This window comes from Balaenoptera borealis, assembly GCF_965194805.1.
Source record: "Balaenoptera borealis genome assembly, chromosome: 1".
NCBI classification, from domain to species: Eukaryota; Metazoa; Chordata; class Mammalia; order Artiodactyla; family Balaenopteridae; genus Balaenoptera; species Balaenoptera borealis.
In genome coordinates, this window is record NC_138860.1 from 183,323,438 (window position 1) to 183,347,488 (window position 24,051).

Below are 24,051 nucleotides of genomic sequence, written 5' to 3' on the forward strand. Positions count from 1 at the left end.
AGGTGTGATTTCTTACTCCAGTTTTTAAATGTGATCACAAGGGCATAGACAGGTCAAGAAACTGGCTCCAGGTCTCAGGCAGGCAGTGGGCAAGTGAAAGTTTGACCCCAGGTCTGTCTGATTCTAGACCCCGTTCAAGCTTTTTCTTGCAACTCTGATATTATACTGCCTCTTTTCTATGGAGCAGTGATCACATTTAACTTTGTAGTTCTCTTTTTTCCCCCACTTATTTTCATAAGCTGTTTTTGTCCATTCTTAGATAGTCTTTATAAGCACCACTTTTAATGACCAGCAGGAGAATATCTGATCACGATTTCCTCATTCAACAAGGGCAAACAGACCACCTTGGGGAACAAGTTAGCCTGATCTTGTAAAATGGAACACTTGCCAATCTATGACTCAGCAGTTCCTCTCCTAGGAGCACATCCTAAAGAAGATCTTAGATGTAGGTCTCACTTCCTATAGACAAGACTGTTCACAGGAGCATTGTTCATAATGGAAAAACTAGGAAAGACCCACAAATCCATCAACAGGATGGATACTCTCAGTAGTATCTGAATACCTACAGCTACATGCAATGACATGGGTGAATGTTGCTAATATCATACTGAGTGAGCAAAACAAGTCTCCGAAGCACAAAAAGAAGCAAATCTAAGCAATCTATTCTTTGGACACTCATACTTGACTAGTAAAACTGTATAAAAAAGGCAAGACAGTGAGAAACACAAAATTCAGAACGTATTCCACTCTGAGTTCAATGTACTAACTCATTTGGTAAATATCTATTGAGCAGCTACTAAGTCCCAGCTCCTCTGCTTGCCCTTCATAGACAACAATTTATTTACTCCTCACTTCAACTCTATGAGCTATTTACTAATATTAGTAGCCTTTTACACATGAGGCAACCAGGGCTCAGAAAAGGTAAGTGTGATGCTTAATTGTATGTGTCAACTGGACTGAGCCATGGGATGCCCAAAACATTTGGTCAAACATTATTTTGTGTGTTTCTACGAGGGCATTTTTGCATGAGACTAATATTTGAATCAGTAGACTGAATAAAGCAGAATGCCAACCCTAATGTAGTTAGGCCTTAGCCGATCAGTTGAAGGCCTGAATAGAACAAAAAGGCAGACCCTCCCCCTGAGTAACAGAAAATTCCTCTTGTCTAACTGCCTTTGAACTGAAACATCAGCTTTTCCTGGGTCTCCAGCTTACCCACTCACTCTGCAGATGTTGGGACTTGCCAGTCTCCATCATCGCATGAGCCAGTTCCTTGTAATAAATCGCTTTCTGTGGATATATACATACATCTCATTGGTTCTGTGTCTCTGGAGAACCGGACTAAGAGAGTAAATAATTTGCCCAAGTGCCACATGGCTAGGAAGTAGTGAAGCAGGTCTCCTGGATTCCAGAGCCAGAATGCTTATCCATTCTACCCTACTGCCTCGCCAACACAGCACAGAACTAGTCTTATAGGACTCCTAAGATTCAAAGAGAATTTTAAGTGTCAAAACTTTATAATCTGAATGGACAGGCTTTCCTGAAAACCTATATGATTCTTAGTTTAGATGCTTCACAAATCATACACTTTCTTCTCTGCTGGGCATACAACCAATTTCTAACATCACATTTGGACTTTAACAGGCTCATATCCAATACAAAGTATCCTGCATTCCTCACTGGTTTCCATCAGAGTAAAAGAGGAAGAATCTGCATTTCAAATCATTGTGTTTGTTGTTATGACAACACACAGCCTGGATCTGTTCTGAGAAGCAGTATGCAAAGTCCTAAGTTTGAAAGCATTTCGATTATGTGATTCAGAAGGTTTCTCAAAGAGGTGAGTCTATTCACATACACTGCCCGCCCCCCGCCATCATACACAAAGATGAAAATGTTTCTTAGCTACCTTAATGCAATGTAGAAAACATAAAGAATGCGCAAAATCGTATAAAAAAAGAAGCTCTCCCAGCAGGGAGGCTGAGCATTTGCTCTTTCTTCCTCGCTCATCTTTACAATAATGTGACAAAATGTCAGGCACCAGATAGAACAGTGAAACCTGATTTCTTCTATAAGAAGTTACTGAGTGTCCTTCAAGTCAGCTTTCCTTATTCTTTTACATACATACCCGTCAGTGACAGTATATGTTTTTCATTTGCGTATATGTGTTTCATTCCATAGTTTGGGGTGTTTGTTGTTATTGGTCACTCATGTTTTTGAGAACTTTTGATTAATTCCTTTAACTGTGTTAAGTAATCATCTTATGAATAGAGCCCATTGTTTCTCTCCTATTTATAGAATTTAAATTGTTTCTATGTTTTTATTTTCCTTCCCAGAGTAAACAATACTGCAGTGAACATCTTCATGGACGCCTCTTTAGCCTTTTTTTTTCAGTTTAACTAGATATTAACTAGATCCTGCCCATCAAGGAAGTTGTTCCAGCATACTCTTCCAACAGCAGTGTATGCAAGTTCCTGTTTCCCCATCCCTCACAGATGCTTGATATTATCAGATTTAAAATTTTCCTCAATGGGTGGCTGTGAAATGATATCTTGTTGCAGTTCCCATACTGCCAGAGAGGTTGAGCCTCGCCTTCTGTGTATGCTGGCTTGGCCAATTCACATTCCTTTTCTGTTCTGTTTTTTTTTTTTTTTTTTTTCTTTTGCTCTTGGTTGTTAGTCTTTTTCTTATTGATGACTTGAAAATTGTTTATATATTCCAGATACTAAATTTAATTATAGATTGCAAATATCTACTGCCAGTCTGTAGACTGTCTTTTAACTTTGCTCACAAAAAGCTTGTATTTGGAATGAACAAAATTTATTAATGTTTCATTTGCTGATTTTTTTGGGGGGGTGGTGGATGAGGGGTCTTTACTAAGAACTCCTTCCCTTGCCTGAAGACTTAAATATATTTTGTTCCATTTTCTTCTAATAGATTTAAAGATTTATCTTTTGCATCTGGGTCTTTGATCAATCTGGGTTTTATTTTGTGTATGGGGTGAGGTAGGGATATAGTTTCACTTTTTTGTTCATATGGAAAGTTAATTCTCAACATCATTTATAAAAGTATTTAATGGATCATATTTTCCCTACTAGTCTGCAATGTCAATTCTATCATGTATTACATTTATATATTTGTTTGTGTCAATCTGTGAGATCTTTATTCTCTTCCATTAATCTATTAATCTGTTTCTGTATTACTCTCACACTGTTTTCATTATGATAGCATTAGTCCTGGTAACTGATAGAGCAGGTCCTTTCTTGTTGGTCTTTTTCAGAATTTTTTGGCTATTCTTAGATGTTTACTCTTTTCTAGGAATTTTAGAATTGGTTTGTCAGCTTTTGTTCCCCCCAAAATTCTGTTAGGACTTTGATTGAACTGTATTGAATTTATGATTTAATTTGGGGAAAATTGATATTTATGATTTTATATGTTGATTCTCTCATCAAACAATATTATATGCATTCTATTTATTTGAGTCCTTTATGTACTTTAATAACATTTTTAAATTTTGTCTATAAAGTTCTTCTAAGTCTTTTGTTAGATTTATTCATAGTTAGAATAGATCATAGAATTGTTAAGAGAGTAAAGATAGAAGATGTAAATCCTTAGAACACTGGAAATAACTCAGTAATAACAATTATTAATACTGTCTCAGGGACTACCCTTGTGGTCCAGTGGGTAGGACTCTGTGCTCCCAATGCAGGGGCCCTGGGTTGGATTCCTGGTCAGGGAACTAGATCCTGCATGCATGCTGCAACTAAGAGTCCACATGCTGCAACTATAAGATCCTGCATGCCGCAACGAAGATCCCATGTGCCATAACTAAGACCCAGAGCAGACAAAATAAATAAATAATAAATAAATAAATATTTTTAAAAATGTGCTGTAGGTGCGTAAGCATCTCAATAAATATCTTTAAAAAAATACTGTCTCATAAATTTGTTGATATTATAAACAGGCTATTTTTGAAATTATATTTTCTAATATATTTTATGGTTTGTAAGAAAGCTATTCATTTCTTTAAAGACATGGACCTTGTATGCAACAACCGTTTTTAATTCTGGTTCTAAAATTTTATGCATAAATCTTATTTTTTCTACATAGACAGTTATAACTTCTGCAAATGAAAATATTGTGTTTGCCTTTTCAATTCTTATGCTTTTAAAATCTTTTTCTTGTTGTACTGTATTGGCAAAAACTTCAAATATAATGTTGAATAATAAATGTGAAAGCAGGAGTCCTTGCCTTGTTCTGAGCTTTACTGGGAATGCTTCTACAATTCACTGTCGAAAATGATGTTTGTTTCCAAGTTTTGGCAGTTATTTTATCAGGCTAATGAAATTTTTATCTATTTTCAGTTTGGTAAAATGTTTCCTATTTTTAAAACAATTATAAATGTGTTGAAATATATCAACTATTCCACATAGTTGGATCACTATTCCACATCTGGATGTGGATCACTATTCCACATCTGCTGAATTAATCATGTTATTTTTCCTTTAATTGGTTAATGTATTGAGTTACACTGATAGATTTTAAGGCTTCATACCATCCTTGCATTCTTAGTGTAAAACTCATTAGTTACAATGTATTTATTGTAATAATCTTCTGGATTCAATTTGCTGATACCTTATTTAGGATTCTTCCATCTGTGTTCTATAAGTCAGACTGACCTATAATTATACTTTCTTACACTGGAAGCCTCATAAAGTTGGTCTTCTTTACTCTTGTGCTTCTTCTGAACAATTTGTATGAGAAAAGTTTTATCTTCTTTTTCAAGTTTTGGTAAAACTCTTTATCACCTTCTGGGCTCAGGGTTATCCTCTCTACTAGGAATTCTCTTTCCTGATTTGAAAAATTCCTAAGTTTCCAGATCTCATTCAAATGTCATCACCTCTCTGAAGCCTAATTTGTATCCTTCCTTCTCCACCACCCACCCCCTTACCCTCTTAGGAAATCCACTGCACTTGCTCTCTCCCTGGCAGCCTCAGACCAATTTGTTTCTTCCATGCTTGCAGCATTTATGCTCTATTTTTTTAAAAATTTATTTATTTTTGGCTGCATTGGGTCTTCATTTCTGTGTGCGGGCTTTCTCTAGTTGTTTCTCTTCGTTGCGGTGCGCGGGCTTCTCATTGCGGTGGCTTCTCTTGTTGCAGAGCACAGGCTCTAGGCGTGCGGGCTTCAGTAGTTGTGGCTTGCGGGCTCAGCAGTTGTGGCTCGCAGGCTCTAGAGTTATGCTCCATTTTTTGGGACACATCCCCATCCCTCTCAAAGTACCTAGCACAGGCCTTTCTCTTAGATGTTCAGCGTGCATTTGTTAAATGAATGTCTATATAACGTTAATGCCCGTGCTCCACAACCCAAATACAGACACACACACACACCAGGCAAATAGGAATACCATGAGAAAAAAATGTTTTTATGTTTAATCTGTTTCTGATGCTAATTCTTATGATCTAGCCACATCTGGCAGAGCCTTGCTCTTATGCAAGAAATGCCATTACTTAGGCTCCAAAGTGATAGGCAGTGCAGCAAAGGCCAGGCCTGGGAGAGCACAGCTAGGTTAAAACATTTATGGATGTTTTTGGGGATTAATGGCCCGAATAAAGCTTCTGCATTAACATACTTATCACAGAGGTTTATTACTCTGTACACAAGTAATTACAGTACCTGTTACAGTCAGTGGCATAGCTTGGACACAGGGACCCTTTCCCTCCCTGCCATACCAGCTGAGTGTGGAGAGGTGAATGAATACTGGTTAAGAAGCTGGAGAGCTGGATTTCAGTCCCAGCCCTACTACTGGTTCTGTGTCCTTGGGCTACATGCATCTGTACAATGCATGGACTCTGAGAGAAGGCATCTCCCAAGGAATGCATATTCTAATGGGTGGACTAGACAAGATGATTTCTAATTGTCTGTCTAGCTCTATGACTTTATGATTTACAAGAGCTTAAAATACAAGGAGCACAACACTGAAAGCCTGGCTTGACAAGCTTTAAATTCATTGACAATGGGACTTCTCTTGGCCAAGTTATTTTCACATCGCTATTAAATATGCTTATATTTCCTCCTCTGTGATTCTTTTAGGACAAATACTGCCTGAGCTGGCATCAAAGAAAGACTTGTGAGTGAAAGTGTTCCCCAAACACTTTGTCCCTCTCCCACATACCCCAAGGAGCATAGGAGAAATTGTTCAGTACATCTGGAAGCCAGGGGAACTTACCAGAGGCCTGGGTTTTGGGGATTATCACATATTTGGGAAGGAGTGCAGGTGTCATCCACCAAATGGATGAAATGACTGTGAAATCACTCATTCTTTTTTTTTTTAATTGAACAACTATTTACTGAGCGCTTGTTATGTAAGTCTACTAAGTTATGTGAGAGATGATGAGATGAATATGACATGGCTACTGTCTTCAAGGAGCTCACAGCCTGGTATGGTATTGGAGCAATTCATTCATAAAGGGTTATGAGGAAGCCAGAGGAGGAAGAGGTAACTGACAAACAGAGCCTCAGGGAAGCCCTTCTACCAGAGGTGATATGGAACAAGGTAGCCTTGAAGAATAGGTCAGGCTTACGATTGCAGGGCAGAGGATGAGGGAGGGGGAATCAGTATTGACTGGAGGGAACAGCACATGCAAAGATTCTCAGGTGGCAAAATAGGGGCAGGTAGGTCATTCCTGATGGCTTTGAGATAGTCATGTGACTGACCTCAAATGCCTCCCACTGGTGAGTCATGAATCCATCTCAATGCCCAGGATTGGTCCTAATGGGTGGCCACGTGTGTGTTGTCATGGGAGTGCTGAATGCCTATTTGTCCTTAAATTATCTTTACCAATGACTATGAGGGTGTTTGGGTTTCCTATCATTAAATTCACTATTCCATGATGAAATATTATTTAAGAAACATATTTGGTTAGCAGCAGAAAGGTTACCTAGGAGAGGTCATTTATTAACAAATTACCTGTTATATAAAAATCCTTGTCCAGAGGTAGCAAGTGCTCTGTGTGGGGAAGGACACAATGAGATTCCGGGCATCTGTGGTGGTGGTGGTGGTGGCAGCCCCAAGACTTTGGAAGAGATGAAATTCCTGGGTTATCTGGTTGCAAAAGTATATAAGAACACCAAGGCCTAGATGTGGGGAGAAGAGGGAGGAAACAAAAAGGGGTCTGTACCCTTCAGGTGACTGTCCACACTGGAGTCACTTGGTTGATGGCTTCTCTCTTCCCCATCACTTCTACATGGGGAGAAGGAGTAATGCCATCAAAAGGTTAATGCCTATTTCTCAGAGAAGATAAAAACAAAAAAATAGTCCTCTCAGAATTCTAAAGCAATCTTGATTGCATTTCCTATTTTTAGAAAAGTGAGCTCATCTCATGCTAAGATGGAACGTCCCTTTTATTTAACAGTGGAGTTAATGCCACCTGGGCCTTAACCAACCTCACCTCCAGCCTGCTTTCTCCAAGTCTCAAGCCCTTTGGAAGGAATAACAGCAAACACTTCTTCAGTACTTCCTCTGTATCAGGCACTGTTTGAAATACTTTATATGCATTAACCCATTTAATACTCATAATTGCCCTGTATGATACTGTTATTATATCCATTTTATAGATGAGGAAATTGAGGCTTCTTGCCTAAGGTCACACAAATAGTAAGTAGCAGAGGCAGGAATAAAATTCAAGAAGTCTGGATATACTCCATGCATTTAAACACTCCACTCAACTTTCTTTCTAGGAAGAGTATAAATCATAATGACTATCCAGTAATTAAGCTGTATCAGTTAGCTATTGTTGCATAAAAAAACATTCCAATACCCAGAAGCATAAAACCACAATCATTTATTACTATAACTCATGAATTTGTAGGTAGGTTAGGGAGTCAGCTGGTGTAAGCTGGGCTTTGTTCATCTTGGCTAGGCTCATTCGTGCAGCTACAGCTCAACTGCAAGCTTTGTCCTAGGCTGGAAATGGCTGGGCCACCTCAGCTGGGGCAGTTTAGCTCCATAAGTCTCTTATTCTTTTCCAGTGATGCAAGAGAGCAAGAGAAGTCACATAAGGGCTTTTGAAGCCTAGTCTCAGAACTGGCACACTGTTATTCCACCTTCTTCTACTGGTCAACGTGAGTCACATGACGTCATGGAGTGAATGTTTGTGTCCCTGGCAAATTCACATGTTGAAGCCCTAACCCCCAGTGTGACTATATTGGGAGGCAGGGCAATTAGGTTTAGATGAGGTCATGAGGGTAGGCACCACGATGGGATTAATGTCCCTATAAGAAGAGGAAGAGACCCGAGCTCTCTCTCTGTCTGCCATGTGAGGACCCAAGAAGGTGGTATCTGCAAATCAAGAAGAGAGGTCTCAAAAAAAAAAAAAAAAGAAGAGAGGTCTCTCCAGAACCCAATCAAGCAGGCGCCCTGATCTTGGTTGGACTTTTAGCCTTCAGAACTGTGAGAAATACATTTCTGTTGTTTAAGCCACCCACTCTATGGTATTTTGCTATGGCAGCCCAGGTTGACTAAGGTACATGGGAAGAGAAAATATACTCCAACTTCATGGGAGTTCCTCTCATAACGTCACATGATAAAGGGTCCAGATACAGGGAGAACTGAAGTGGGGCCATTACTGAAATCAATCCACGTAAGTCTTACAGAGGCACACTGGCTCTAGGCTCTTGAAAAGAGGGAGAAGTAAACCTTCAAAATCCAATGTCACTGAAATCACTGAAGGAGGACTATATAGGAACAGAGATGGAACTTTCTATATATCTTATTTATTTTTTAGATGTCAATCTTGTTCTAAGTAAAAAAGACTCATAGAGCAGAGAAAATGGAATCTGTCTAAAAAGATGGCTGACATAAGTGGAAAGACATTTAGGTGACAGCACTTTTTCAATCTTACTGCTATAAACAGACCCAGGCTGTACAGCTTTAATTGAGTGGCATACTTCCCCGCATTTATCATAGATGTTTATGACCAACCCAAAGTTTTCTTCTACACTTATAATGATGTGTCGAAGGGGTAAGATGAGGACAACACTAGCCCGTTTCTCCATTTTAGATTATCTTCCAGAAACTCAAGTACACAGCCATAGAAATTATCTCCAGTAATTTCAAGTTGGCAGAGCCAGGCTAATTATCTGCAATTTTATCTGTCAAAATAGTTTTGAAAACTGTCATGTGTTTGGGGAGTGAGTCTGATGGGAGCATTTCTCCAAAGCTCTGGAACTTTCACAAGTTTGAAAAGGTGTCAGACATTGGTCTTTCACTATCCTTTTTTTGAGCCCCCATGTCTGAGCCATATGGTCACAGTCTGTGGCCAGTGGGAACTTGGCTCTGCCCTGTCTAAGCCACAGCTGAGACCACAGCAATTCCTATAGGTGACCAAGGCAGAGCAACTGTGTGTACAGTCATGTGAATTGCCCTGGAGGCATGAGCATACTTTATCCAAGGACTCACCTTCAGGGTGCACCAGTGTAAGACTTAAGTCCTACGAAGTCTCATTATGGCTGGTGCTGCTCTGATTGGTCAGTGCTGTTCAGGTTGTTGGATACCTTACATATCCCTCTCCTAACTCTGTCTGAGATATTCTTGTTGCCTCTCCAAATCCACTCTCATCTTTCCCTGGGAGGCTGAATTTCTGGATCAAGTATGCCCTTGCCTTCCAGCTTCTTACTGTGTTGGCCATGATTAGGGTGGTGGCACTGGCAGGGGACCGAAAGGTGAGAAGGAAGGAGTGGGGTACGTTAGTCCCCCAGCTGTCCTTTGTAACAGCTGGGCAGCAGCTGCCTCACCCACCAGGGGCCACAGTTCCCACCAGTCCCAGCACAACTCGTTCTCTGGTTTCTAAGAACCACTGCCTGGCCCCTAGTCATAAGAGCACTCCCTCAGCCCAGAGTACTTCCCTGGCTCTTACTGGTCTCCCTTAAACCTGATCTTACCTTTGTAAATACACCCTAAATTAAAATCTCCTCAATGATCCCATTTGACTGCACCATCTGTTTCCTGCCAAGACTCTATTTTCCAAAAAAACAGTAGTGATGGTGGAGAACCCAATGATATGGCTTATATATCAAGAGAGACTCCTATTCTATTTGTGGAGACAAGGAGATGCCTCTAAAACAGAACCACTTCCTTCCCTCCCTTTCCTCTCCCTCCTTCTCTTCTTCCTTCCCTCCCCCTCCTCTTGGGGCCTCCTTCTCTTTCTCTCACCTCCCCTCCCTTCTTTCATTCTTCAGCTCTAATTAGAGCCTGTTCTGTACCAGGCCCAGTACGAGGTTCTGGGGAGACGGAGATGAGTTAGATGGTCTTTGACCTCAAAGAGCTCCCAGCCTAGGACTTAACTTATCCTGGAAACACAAAGATTGCACCAAGCAGAGGTTCTCAAGTCCACAGACCTGGGTCACATCCCAGTTCTGTCACTCACCAGCTGGGTGACCTTGGGTATATTATTAGTCAAACTTATCTGCTGCTGTTCCCATATGCATAAAACAGGAACACTTCCTGCCTATCTCATAGAGTTCTTGAGAGCTTTCAGCGAGATAATACATGTAAAGGACCTAATGCCATGCCCAGCATACAAAGGTGGTGATAACCAGTGGGATTGTTCTCTTTTCTTTAATGAAGGGAAACAATGACAGTATCACTTAGTGAAGGAGAGTGTTGAGATCTTAGGCAAGCTACTTAACCTCCCAGTTTAATGGGGCAAATAGAAACTACCTTCTTGGGGCTTCCCTGGTGGCGCAGTGGTTGAGAATCTGCCTGCCAATGCAGGGGACACGGGTTCGAGCCCTGGTCTGGGAAGATCCCACATGCCGCGGAGCAGCTAGGCCCGTGAGCCACAGTTACTGAGCCTGCGCGTCTGGAGCCTGTGCTCCGCAACAAGAGAGGCTGCGATAGTGAGAGGCCCGCGCACCGCGATGAAGAGTGGCCCCCACTTGCTACAACTAGAGAAAGCCCTCGCACAGAAACTAAGACCCAACACAGCCATAAATAAATAAATAAATAAATAAAAATTAAAAAAAAAAAAAAAAAAAAAAGAAACTACCTTCTACCCATAACCCAGAGGGGTCATGATGATTATACGTGAATATGTGATTATGTAAGTAAATGTATATTATATATACATCTGTATATGTATATTATATACGTATGTATAAGGTTCCAGATTATAAATATAGTAAGTATCAACCAAATACCAGCACATATTGTTATATAATGTTGGTGTAGTTTTCAACAAGCTCTTCACTTGTTTCCTTCAATCACTGGACAGGAGACCTCCCCACCCCACCTCATCCAAGGGCCCCTCACTATTTATTTACTGAGAACCTTGAAATAGTCCGGCCTGGAGAATATTGGAAATCAATTTGTCTGCTGAAATGGCAGGGATGGCAAGAGGGTCCCTGGGTCCCAGGCCATTGTCATTCCCATGGATATAAGAATACATGACATTTTAACCCCCTTACGAGCTCCCACACCTTGTGAGCCTACTAAGGAAACAGGAAATCAGCATCATGAACACTGATTCTCTTACTAAGCACACCCTTGTGCTGCTAGGGGGTGGGGAGTCCCTGCCATCAGAACTGAGCTTTTCCTCCATCCTGCCTGTGTGATGGCAGGAGGACATCAAAAAGCCTGAAGCAGCTGCACAGTGTCAGATAAATGCCAGTTGGGACGGCTTGCCTTTGATCATCAAATCCTTACAGCAAAGCTTTAAGTCTCCCGGTATCATTAAAATTAGTTTAAAGGGCTTCCCAACTGCTTTTTTCAAAAACTTCCCTCCACACGAGGAGTTTGCAGGTTCAGCTTTCCATGGATTTCATAAGATTCACCCGATTCAGGTATTGTATGATAGCAATGGTGTCCCGGAGGCCTTCTGAGAAAACATCTGTCAATGCTAAATCTCAGGGAGCAAAATATTAATTAACTTAATATTAATTAAAGTACTTGTGCTGGGGAGGGCAGCACAAGTTACTCCTGCAAATGTACGCCCTGGAAGAAGCACGGAATGGCCGGACACCAGTTACAGCAAACTCATTGTGAGACTGCATTTCACTGTGAACTGTTACATACAAAGCCTGTGTTTCCCTGATGTTAGAAGCATGGTTTATCTTCACAGTCCTGGAGGCACAGGGAAGATGCTTAGCACCATGTGACTCCTCTAAAACTAAACTATGTATGCAAGAGTTTATGACCTAAATGTTTTTATTTATATACATTTGTTCTTGCTATATATTGATGTAACTATTATAATGATACTAATACAGCAATACCTACCATTTCGTGAGCATCTACTCTGAGCCAGGTACTTAAATGCTTTACAGGAATTATCTCAGGGTTCTCAAATTTGTGGAATAGACAAATAAGAAGTGCCATACAAAGGGGTTCCTTGGGCGAAGAGGTTTGAGAAAGTGCCTATTTGGGGCTCTGACCTCTACAGAGGCTTTGATAGGCTCTGTAGCCTGTGTGTGAAGGCTGGCCTTTTGGTTTGGCCTTGATGAATGTCTGCAATAGAACTCAGAGCAGCTGTGTTAGGACCTTAAAGGACACAATGTTTGAGTTTGGACAAATTATCCAGCAGTGAAAAACAGCCTGCTGGGCTGTAGAATGCTCCCTTCTCCCTGCACTTGACCATGTGTGTATCACCCACTGCACACATCAAAACACATTCCCAGGGCAGAAAGCAAGCCAAGGTCAAACACTGTCCTCCATTTCCACCAGAAGCCCCCCAACTCGAATACAGATGCACTTATTCTGTAGACTGAAGTGGTGGTGCTCTGCTTGGCCCCCGTTAGAATCACCTGGGGAATTCCAAAAAGAGACAGGATTCTAATTCAATTGGGCTAGACCAGCAGTTCTCAGGACAATTTTGCTCCCACCCCTCTCACCCCAGGCAACAATGTCTGGAGACATTCTTGCTTGTCATAACTGGGAGGAGGGTTTTCTGCTGGCATCTCGTGGGTAGAGGGGAGGGATGCTGCTAAACATCCTACAATGTACAGGGTAGTCTCCCACCCCTCCCCACCCCCCAAACAGAGTGCTATCTGGCTCCAGATGTCAATAGCGCCACTGTTTGGAAACCTTAGGCTAGATCGAGGCTCAATAAGGCCAGAGACCCTGTCTGCCTTGTTGGATGCTGGGTCTCCAGCACTCTGCACAGGGGCTGGCACGAAGTAAGCCTTTACTAAATGCCTGAAGACTGACTAATCAAATATGAACTAAATCCAAGCAATAGGAGAGATTAAAAAGTACCACCTCTAAGAGTCAAGGTAGGATACCCTTCAATTTCTCCCTATTAGAGGCATCACAGAGACTTGAGAAAGATGAGTCATTACAGGATATACTATATATATACATTGCTACCTTATATATCCTTACCTTCTCCCTCCAAAACATTTGAAAAAGAAATAACTTTTTTGCTCTTTATGATTTTCTTGTCTTCTCTGGAAGTCTGTGTTATAAATTAAATGTTTGTACTCCCCCAAAATTCATATGTTGAAATACTAACCCCAAGGTGATGATATCAAGAGGTGGGACCTTTTGAAGGTGATTAGGTCATAAGGGTGGAGCCCTCATGAATGGTATTAGTGCCCTTACAAAAGAGATCCAGAACTTCCCTGGTGGTCCAGTGGTTAAGACACCGTGCTTCCAATGCAGGGGGCGCAGGTTTGATCCCTGGTTGGGGAACTAATATCCCGCATGTTGCACAGCATGGCCAAGATGTAAAAATTTTTAAAAATTAAAAGTAAATAAATAAAAAGAGACCCAGAGAGCTCCCTTGTCTCTTCCACCATGTGAGGTTACAGCAAGAAGATGGCTATGAACAAGGAAGCAGTCCTTCACCAGACAATAGATCTGCTGGTGTCTTGATCTTGGACATCTCAGCCTCCAGAACCATGAGAAATAAATGTTCATTGTTTAAGCCACCCAGTCTGTGGTATTTTTGTTACAGCAGCCTAATGGACTAAGACAGCCTGCCTCTGAAGACTTTGGCTCAGGAGGTGAAGAGGTGAGAACTATATTTAATGGTGGAAAAGCAGAGACGACCTTCTGCTTCCACACCTTGGCCACACTCATAATACTTTCCATGACACTGAAGGAGCCTGTTGCTGCTGGAATCTGCGGCAGCTCCCAAGGACAAGTCATGCTCCTGGATGCCAGAATCCATGGCTACCTGGTAATGATTTGTTCCAGGCAGGGATTTGAAGACATGAGGCTGAGAATTGTGCATGCAAGTACTGTAACCCTGTATCTACCAATTAATGTCTGGGGTTGAAATTGTGAAGGCTGCAAAAGAGGAATAAAAGACTCAGAAATACCCTGGCCCCCCAAAAAGAGAATAACCAAATGCCTAAATGCTGTGAGAAGTCAGGGTCCCGGTATGTGTCTCTCAATTCCATTTCTGTCACTGATTATATACACAAAGTTAATAAGTGGGCAGCTTACACCGGCTGTTAATGGAGATGGTGAGATTTCTGGGGACTCTTCCTTTCTAATCACTTTTCTGATTATATTTTGAAGGTGGTGCCAATAGGATTTCCTGGCAGATCAGAAATGGGTGTGGGAGAAGGAATGAATGGGTGGTGAGAAGAGTGGGATGTCCACTGGCCAAGACAGAGGACAGATGGGAGGAGTAGGGTGGGTGTTGAGTCAGTTAAGGTCAAGGTGCCTATTGGATGTCCAAGCTGTGAGGTGGTTCGCTGTCTCTGTGAGTCTGGGGAGAGAGTGGCTGCGGATATAAATATGAGATGAGATGACCAAGAAGTGAGTGTCAGTAGTGAAGAGAAGAGGTCTGAGGGCTGAGCCTGGGGACTGCACCATTTAGAGCCAGAGCCTTAGAGGATCCCTCAGAAGTGACCGAGGAGAAGCCAGATCAGAGGAGGAGAGCAAGAAGAGTGTGACCAGCCTCTCTGCACCACCTCCAGGCTCCCTGCTAATCCAAGGCCCTCCCGCCTCTTCCTGGGTATGGCAATGGCCTCCTGCTTATAAACCCCACCCCAGCCAACTCTCAACACATCCACCAGAGCAGCCCCCTCTGCGTGGACTTTCAAGGGCTCCTGCCTCGCTCCGAGTCAAAGCTAAGGTCCTCATGATGACCTGGCCTCGCCGCCTCTCTGCATTCACCTCCACCAGCAGCACGAGGGCTGTCCTCCCTTGGGGATCTCACACTTGCCGTTCCCTCTGCATGGAATGCTCTTCCCCCAAATATCTGCACACTTGCTCTCTCACCTCCCTTAGATCTCTACTCAAATGACCTGTCTCAGTGAGGCCTCCCTAGATGACACTGTAACTCCCTTCAACTTGTATTATTTCCCCCTTCCCAGGGAGGTGGGGTTTCTTTCTTAGAAGTTTATACCATAGATCGTTTTACTTATTTATGCATTTTACTTATTTATCTTATTTTCTGTCTTTCCCACTAGAATATAAGCTTCGGGTGGCAGAGAATTTTGCCTGTTTTTCTCACCACTTTGTCTCCAGAGCAAGATAAATGCATATAGTAGGTGCTTAATACATGATTAGTCTAAATCAAAACTTGCTATAATGTTTATTTTTCTTTACATGTAGCAGATTTTCTTGTAACTAGGGGAAAAATAACCAATGAAATTTATCTATTTATTTGTTTATCAGAATCTAAAATATGTCCATATCCTTATTTGGCTTTGGTCCATTTACCCTTCTTTTAAATAAGCCTTTTATTGTGGCTAGCTTCAAATTAATTTTTGCAGTAAGAATTAAATAATTGAATTTTATTTCCAACATTGATAATTATGTTCCATGAAATTTATCAATTCTGAATGAGAGAAACTCCACAACTATCTTGTTTATGTTTGTTTACATCTTGTGTCCCTCCCAGAACATCAGCTCCCCTAGAGCACGAACCTGGTTCACTGATGAATCCTCAGTGCTTAGAACAGCACCTGTTACATAGTAGGGGCTTACTGAATATTCACTGAATGAACAGATGAATGAACACATGAAGAAATGGATTTCAAAATACTGGCCCCTATTAGGCCATAGACAATACATAAACCAGTGGTTCTCAGCTGGGGAGATTCTGCCCCCCAGGGGACATTTGACAATGTCTGGAGGCATTCTTAGTTGTCACATCTGGGGAGGGGGCATACTACTGGCATCTAATGGGTAGAGACCAGGGATGTTGCTAAACATCCTACAATACACAGGACAGTCTCCACGACAAAGAATGATACCCAAATGCCAATAGTGCCGAGGTTGAAAAGCCTAGACTTGAATCAAATAGGTGAGTTGTTACCATGTGCTTGGAGCCTAACTTTTTGGCAGTGGAATAGCAGTGGCTCTCCCCACGAGGAAAGTCTCTTGTCTGCCCAAAACAGTCATTATGTTTTGAAACCCTGGTTCTACTGCCCAGGCAGTAAAGCCCACCCATGACTCACCAGTAGGCTCAGCGTTAAGTCGTCTGTATGGGCACCACCTACTACTGCCAGTGACCTGTCCCATTGTGAAAAGTGGAGTACAAGGAGTTGGGATCGTTGAAAATTGAAAGGGGTAGAGGCTGGATTCTCCGCTTGGCGGAATTTCTATTCCTTACATCTTCTGACTGCCATTGCTGCCATGGAGAGCATTTTCTTTGAGCCAAAGGAGAGTGGTACTGAGAGCCCTCATAATGCACGGTCTTTCCACTGAGGTACTGGCCCCTTGGACCTGCCACCTCCAGTTCCTACAAGGCTCCTCCACTCTGTCATCTCTGAAACAGACAGAAGCTTATGGAATGGACGATTGATGGATAGGAAACCAATTACTGGTTAAAAAGATCTTGATGGTGGGTTGATTCCCACCCCCACACTATTTTAAAATGTCTATATTACACTGAGCAGCTAGACACCTTAGAATGCCTTCCATTTAAACACCACAGCAAAATGCTATCATTCCCATTAGCTTTCACTCAGGAATAACAAGAAAGGGAGAATGGGTAAGTAGCTACCTTTCTTCAAGTGTTATGCAAGATGATACTTCTTTTCCAACATAAAAAATACATAAATGTCTGGCTGATAGGGAAGATCCTGATACTAAACAAATCCCATTTGCTACTTGGCACCAGCAGACATACAGCGCCACAGGAGTATCTGCTCTGCAAATGAAAACATACACGGCCAAAACAATTTCATTTCGCATAATGCTTTGTCGCTGCTCTGCTGCAATAATTTTACACCTAGAGTCTAAGGACGAATGTGATCACCTCCATTTATTGAGCACTTACTATGCTTTATCGGATCACCTCATCTAATCACACGATGTGGCTCAGGGCAGTCACGTGATCTGCCCAAGGTTCTGCAGCCAGGATGTGGGGCTGAGTGATGCCGGCTCCTACTGCTTTAGCTTTTATTTCCCATTATAGGAATGTACTCTTTCTGGGTACACTGCATGTCCCGGCCACGCACCTTCGGGAGCTGAAAGCATACTTTCGATGATGATCAAGATGATAAAATTTCCACAAGAAACAAAGAGCCACTGGTTCTTATCCACAGTATTCAGGCACTGGGTCTTGGGACACTCCCCTTTTCTTATTATTTTTAAAATTTGTTTTATTAAAATTCTTTCCAGCATTATTGATATATAATTGACACACAGCATTGCATAAATTTAAGGTGTACAACAGGTTGGTGCGATACACGTTTATATTGCAAGATGATTACTTCTTTTCTATCTATTGTTTGCATCACACTTATCTGCGTGTTAACTAATGATCTACAGTCATGGCTGGCTGGGATCCCAGGGAGTATTTTCAGCAGGGTCCAGCTTGCATCCAGACTCCAGGGACTCTCATTGTGTTGAACTGATCATGTATACAAGCAGCTCCACATGACATTCCACAAGGCAACCTCATGCCTTCTGGTGACCATCAGACAGGATGTGCAGAGCAGCTGAGTCCTCCATGGGTCACAGTTCTTAGGGCCTCTCAGTGTCAGCATCTTGCCATAGGAAGTGTGCGACCCCAGTGTTTAAGAAACATACATAGTTTTCTGTAAATATTACTGTAAATATAAGCAGCCCATTTTATCCTGGACTCAGCTGCAGAAAAAGCCATCGACTCCGGCGTGGGGAGGAGGGAGAAGGAAGAAGAGGCTGTTGGTATTGAACTGACTTAGAGAGAGAAATTTCATGGGTCTCCAACATAGCTGGGCTCTACCTGGGGTATTGCCTCTCTGATTTCCCCTTACTTTTGAATCTAACCTCCTACATTCTTTTTCAAATGTGTGTATGATGCTACTGCAATTAATAAAAGACAAGTTGAAGGTATTGCTGAATCCATAACAACTTTTTTCATTGTTATTGATTTTTTCAATTAACAGACCCTAAAGCACAACAGTTTTCTAGCAGAGGTCATTGAAATTCGGGGTCATCTTGCAGGAAAAGCCTGAAAACCGCTAACCTGGAGATGCAACCAAGGTTCCCAAGCCAAGCTGAAAGTCTGTGTCAGCCTCTACCCTAAAAGACTGAACTGCTCTAGAGCTTGTGTAAAAAAGCCTCGTTGATTGGATTTTCATTCTTTGGAAATTGGCAAATCCCAATATGCTGCATGGGATCACTCTTGGTTAATCAGATTATTCAATTTACCAGCCTCCTTTCTCCCACACCCATTTCCGGGACCTCTTCAGCCTGTGCCTGTTTGGACGCATGCGATTTACTCTAAAATCCGGCAGGAGAGTGAGCATGACGCTAGGTATATGCTGGTTGGTTTAAGCTACTCTCCTGGGCAGGGGGCAGTCAGTGGTCTTGATTGGGAATCTACACTTGCGAGTAAACCCCAGCATTTACTCAGAAAGACCACACTCCTGACGGTCCCCACAAAGCTCCCTCATCTTTCTTCTGAGCTCTCATCAACACCAGACGTTTTGCTAGTGAGCTCAAAGAAGGTCCCAAATGGGTTTTCACTGGCAGAAGTGGGGCTCATTATTTAGTATAATGCGTATAAGAAGTGGGTTCTCACTGGTGCAATTAATGGTTTTCAAGATATGTGGTTTTGCTAAAATATCTTCCAGAAGCTCCCCACCCTTTCCTGAAGTAGTTATAAGAATCATGCAGGCACTCTCTTCTTCTCCATTTGGGATGGGCCTTGACACATGAGCCCCACACTGTTCTGGGTCCAGCAGATGGTCAGGGGGATTGCCTGTGCCCACGGTGAGATTAGCTCTATCCACCCTCTTGAAAACTGTCTCATCTGCCTGGGGTGAGGGCTCCACGGGAGGTGTGGCCGGAGCACATACAAGGACAGCAGGGGGAATTTTGTGGAGCTTACACCACACATTTGTTTTAGGGTCTGTTTTCAGCTCGCTACTAAATGTTTGCCTGTGGTTCAGGGTTTGGTCTGAAATGTGCTTTCATTATAACCCAGTGGCTAGTTTGCAGGTGAGTAGCTAATTCCCAACCCTCTCCAACTACTGGGGACTGTCAATAGCTACCAAAAAGCACTTAATAGATACGCATGCTCAAATTGGCTTATGTCAGTTTATAACACTACCCAGTTAGTTTTGCAAAGATGAGAAGGTTTTTTTCCCCATACAAGATCCATTTAGAAAACCTGGATAACCAAAACCCTAGAAAATTTCACCCTACTTAGCACAGAGGCATAACTTTAGTATTTGAAAGAATCCTCAATTCCCTATGAAATCAGAAGCCATCTCTCCACCTGACACATTGCCTTGGAATCAGAGAGGCAACACACCACTCCAGGCCTGACTCTCCATGCTCCAGGACTGTGTGGGATTCACTCGTTTCCCTAGAGAAAGAAGACAAACTTCCCCTAGGCCTATGAGGCTATATCTGATTCCTAGAAAACTGCCTCTTAGAGTCCTCATCTACTTTTCTAACTTCCTTTGATCCTGTCCTTTTTTTTTTTTGCATGAACTGTAGTTCCTCTAGCTAGTCACATGGCTGCCTCCTACTTATTCTGCAGGACTCAGCCTAAATGTCACCTCCTTAGGGAGGCCTTCCTGGGTTACTCTGCCTACGTAGGCTGTTTTCATGTTAGCCTCTAACGCAACCCTCTGTTTCCATCACATGATTTTATATTTTACAATTAATTACTAGTTTGTTTACTTATTGGCCGCTTGACCAACCCACGTGAGTGTAATCTTCTTGAAGGCAAAGTCAAGAAAATATACTTAACACAAGTCATCATTCCTTAGTGACTATAGAAACACTTTCATTGTTTTATTGACCTCAAGTTGATGGTACAGCAATCATGATTCAACAACACTTCGACTATAAGGAATCAAAGAGATGGCCCGAGTTGACCCAATAAAATATAGAGTAGGCATTCATTTAACAATGAATCAAAACATGGGCAGAAGACCTAAATAAACATTTCTCCAAAGAAGACATACAGATGGCCAACAAACACATGAAAAGATGCTCAACATCACTAATGATTAGAGAAATGCAAATCAAAACTACAATGAGGTATCACCTCACACCGGTCAGAATTGCCATCATCAAAAAATCTAGAAACAATAAATGCTGAAGAGGGCGTGGAGAAAAGGGAACCCTTACGCACTGTTGGTTGGGATGTAAATTGATACAGCCACTGTAGAAGACAGTATGGGGGTTCCTTAAGAAACTAAAAAAAGAACTACCATATGATCCAGAAATTCCACTACTGGGCATATACCCAGAGAAAACCGCAATTCGAAAAGACACATGCACCCCAATGTTCATAGCAACACTATTTTACAATAGCCAAGACATCGAAGCAACCTAAATGTCCATCAACAGAGAATGGATAAAGAAGACATGGTACATATATACAATGGAATATTACTCAGCCATAAAAAGGAACGAAATTGGGTCATTTGTAGAGACGTGGATGCACCTAGAGAGTGTCATACAGAGTGAGGTAAGTCAGAAAGAGAAGAACAAATATCATATATTAATGCATATATGTGGAATCTAGAAAAAATGGTATAGATCTTATTTGCAAAGCATAAATAGAGACACAGACATAGAGAACAAATGTGTGGATACCAAGGGGAAGGGGGAGGGTGGGAGGAATTGGGAGATTGGGATTGACACATATACACTATTGATACTATGTATTAAATAGATAACTAATGAGAACATACTGTATAGCACAGGGAACTCTACTTAATGCACTGTGGTGACATAAATGGGAAGGAATCCAAAAAGGGGATATATGTATATATATAGCTCATTCATTTTGTGGTACAGTAGAAACTAACACAGCATTGTAAAGCAACTATACTCCAATAAAAATTAATTAATAAAACCAAAAAACAATGAATCTCTGATATAAACATATCATTTACTTTCCCAAAGTAAGAATGCAGAAAAATTCCTCTTACTTGTGTTTTTAGACCCTTCAGGTTTACCAAAAAAAACCCCCAAAAAACAAAAACAAAAAAAAACCCAAAGCTAATAAGGTTGATAAATGAGAGGGACAATTATTCACATTAGTAAGTGATTCTTCTTTTTTCAGAAGGATTCTCTGCCAGGTTCCTTTAAACAGTTGGCTCCTCTCGTGCATTTAGAATCTAACTTGGTTTACAAAAGCATTAATTTACGTGCATATTTTCAGGTCCACTTCCATTGTGAAAGGCTAACTGCATCTTTCATGGGAAGCACATCTGCCTTCCCTCCCAAAGATAATTCTCCTGTTTCTTTTCAGAATACGGTCTTTTTCGAGGGCAAAGCCCGTGTCTCTTGGATGTTTGGTTCTGCTTCCCAGCACCCCAAACATTTTGGGAAGTCAATAAATATTTATTGATTCTGATGAGGCATACAGAATCAGAGAGGTATTTTCTTATATTCTTGTCTTGTTCTTAATGGGACATTTTTATCAGCATCTGAAAAACGTTCATTAAGAAACTCTTTTCTGGGGGGAAAGGGGTGGGGTGGCAGGAATTGGGAGATTGGGATTGACACATGTACACTATTGATACTATGCATAATATAGACAACTGAGGGGAACGTACTGTATAGCACAGGGAACTCTACTTAATGCACTGTGGTGTCCTAAATGGGAGGGAAATCCAAAAGGGAGGGGATATATGTATATGTATGGCTGGTTCATTTTGCTGTACAGTAGAAACTAACACAACACTGTAAAGCAACTATACTCCAATAAAAATTAATTAAAAAAGAAAAGAAACTCTTTTCTTCAAACACTTGGCCTCTCAAAGGGACTGAGATGTTTTTTGGAGGCCCTGAGACCACACGTCTCCAACTGAGCTCTTGTTCATCTCCTGGCAGACATTCCACAGACGTAATTCCCCACCCACACATAATTTTCAGACTGTCTCAGCTGCAGGGCATGGTCTTATCCTTGACCCCTAAGAGCATAGATACCTTGGCAAGATGGGGTTAAGCATGGGACTAACGTCTCAAGATCACAATAAAGAATTCATCCATTAGAGGAGTGGGAGAGCAATAGCTCTCAGGCGTGGTTCTAGGACCAGTACCATCAGTGTCTCCTGGGAACTTGTTAGAAATGCAAATTCTCTGGCCCCACCCCAGACCTACTGAATCAACTCTGAAGGTGTGGGTCAAAGCATCTGGGTCTTAAGAAGCCTTCCAGGTGATTCTGATGTTCTCTGAAGTTTGACAACTGCTATGCTAGAGGCTCAAGCTTTTTCTTGAGTGATGACTTTATCTCCCACCTCCTGGTCAAAAGCTGCCTGTAATGTTTTATTGAAGATATGAGTTAACTTCATGGCTCCTAAAAGAGATTTCAGGGACTCAAGACCCCTGGAAGTCCGAGGTTTTTCAGCCCAATAGGTAGACAGGAGGACACAGATGTTAAAGAGGCAATGGGTCCACCGCTCTGAAGGAACAGTAATCTTGTCCATATCCACCTTGGCTTTCCTAACATGCCACTGCCCCCTCTGCCAGGTGGCCACGTCCCTACCCTCTCCTGGACTGTAGTACTCTTGGTCTTCCATGGCAGAGTGGGCATGGGGGGGGTGGATGGGAAGAGGAAAACCGAGACCTAGACTCAGGAGCTGAGTAGCTGGCTGCTGGGGTTGGTTAGGCTCATCAAACAATGGCTTAGCGGCCCCCAACCTGCTCCCATGCAGTGCCCAGGCCCCCTGAAGGAAGAAAGGTCCTTGAGGCTCCCCTCAACCCTGCCCAGGACCCATGTTCCCCAGTACTTCGTCTCCTTCCTCACTAGCCAAGGTGGTCCCTCTACCTCCTCCCACTTCTTCCCAGCCCCCAACCCCACTCTCTCGAAAGCCTGGTCCTCTGTAGTTTCTGGGAGTACACAAATGTTCTCTGCAGGACCATTCCACCTGGCATTTTGGTTGGTGCTTCTGTCTTTAGTTCAGTTGCCCGTCCTGGGGCTGGTGCAAAAACTCATGCCTGATAATGAGGGGCTTCAGAGGGGTAAAAAGACTTTTCATGCATGTGTGGGGAGGGGGGGAGGTTGGGAAAGCGCCCAGAACACAAAGATTAGTTATATGGATATAATTCCACCATGTGGTGACTAAGTTATTTAACTATTCCATTGATAGTGATTTTGATCAGGTACCACTATGAAAACACGAATTACCATAACAATGGTTTGTTTCTGATTTACGCGTTTTTAGCTGAATCAGTATCTCAAAGCAGAGAGACCCAGATTCTCCTACAGGTGTGTAGAGATGTCGGATTTACTTTACGTAACTGGCACTAGGGCTGTGGTCAGATTCATTCCCTCGGGGTCCTTGCTTAGCTTTGCTTCTGTATGAAATACCTCCCCCAGGAGACGTGCTGTGTCTATTGCTCAATGCGTCTTGAAACGGCAATTCATAGTTCAGAACCCATCCCAGCCTCGGAAGCCTTCTCATTTCTCATTCTTTCCTCGTCACCCTCTAAACACCTCCCTTCTCTGTTACCACTCTCCAGGTGGAGGATTCACTCAACAAATCTTGGGGAATGCATTTCAAGGTCCTTCTTTGAAGCAAAATAGATTCGGCTATAAAGTGTCTCCCTTTGAGATGCCAACATTTTAAACACCAGGCATGCACATCCTTTAAGGTAAATACGGGCAGGAAAGCACTTGGATAGTGTTAAGCTTAATG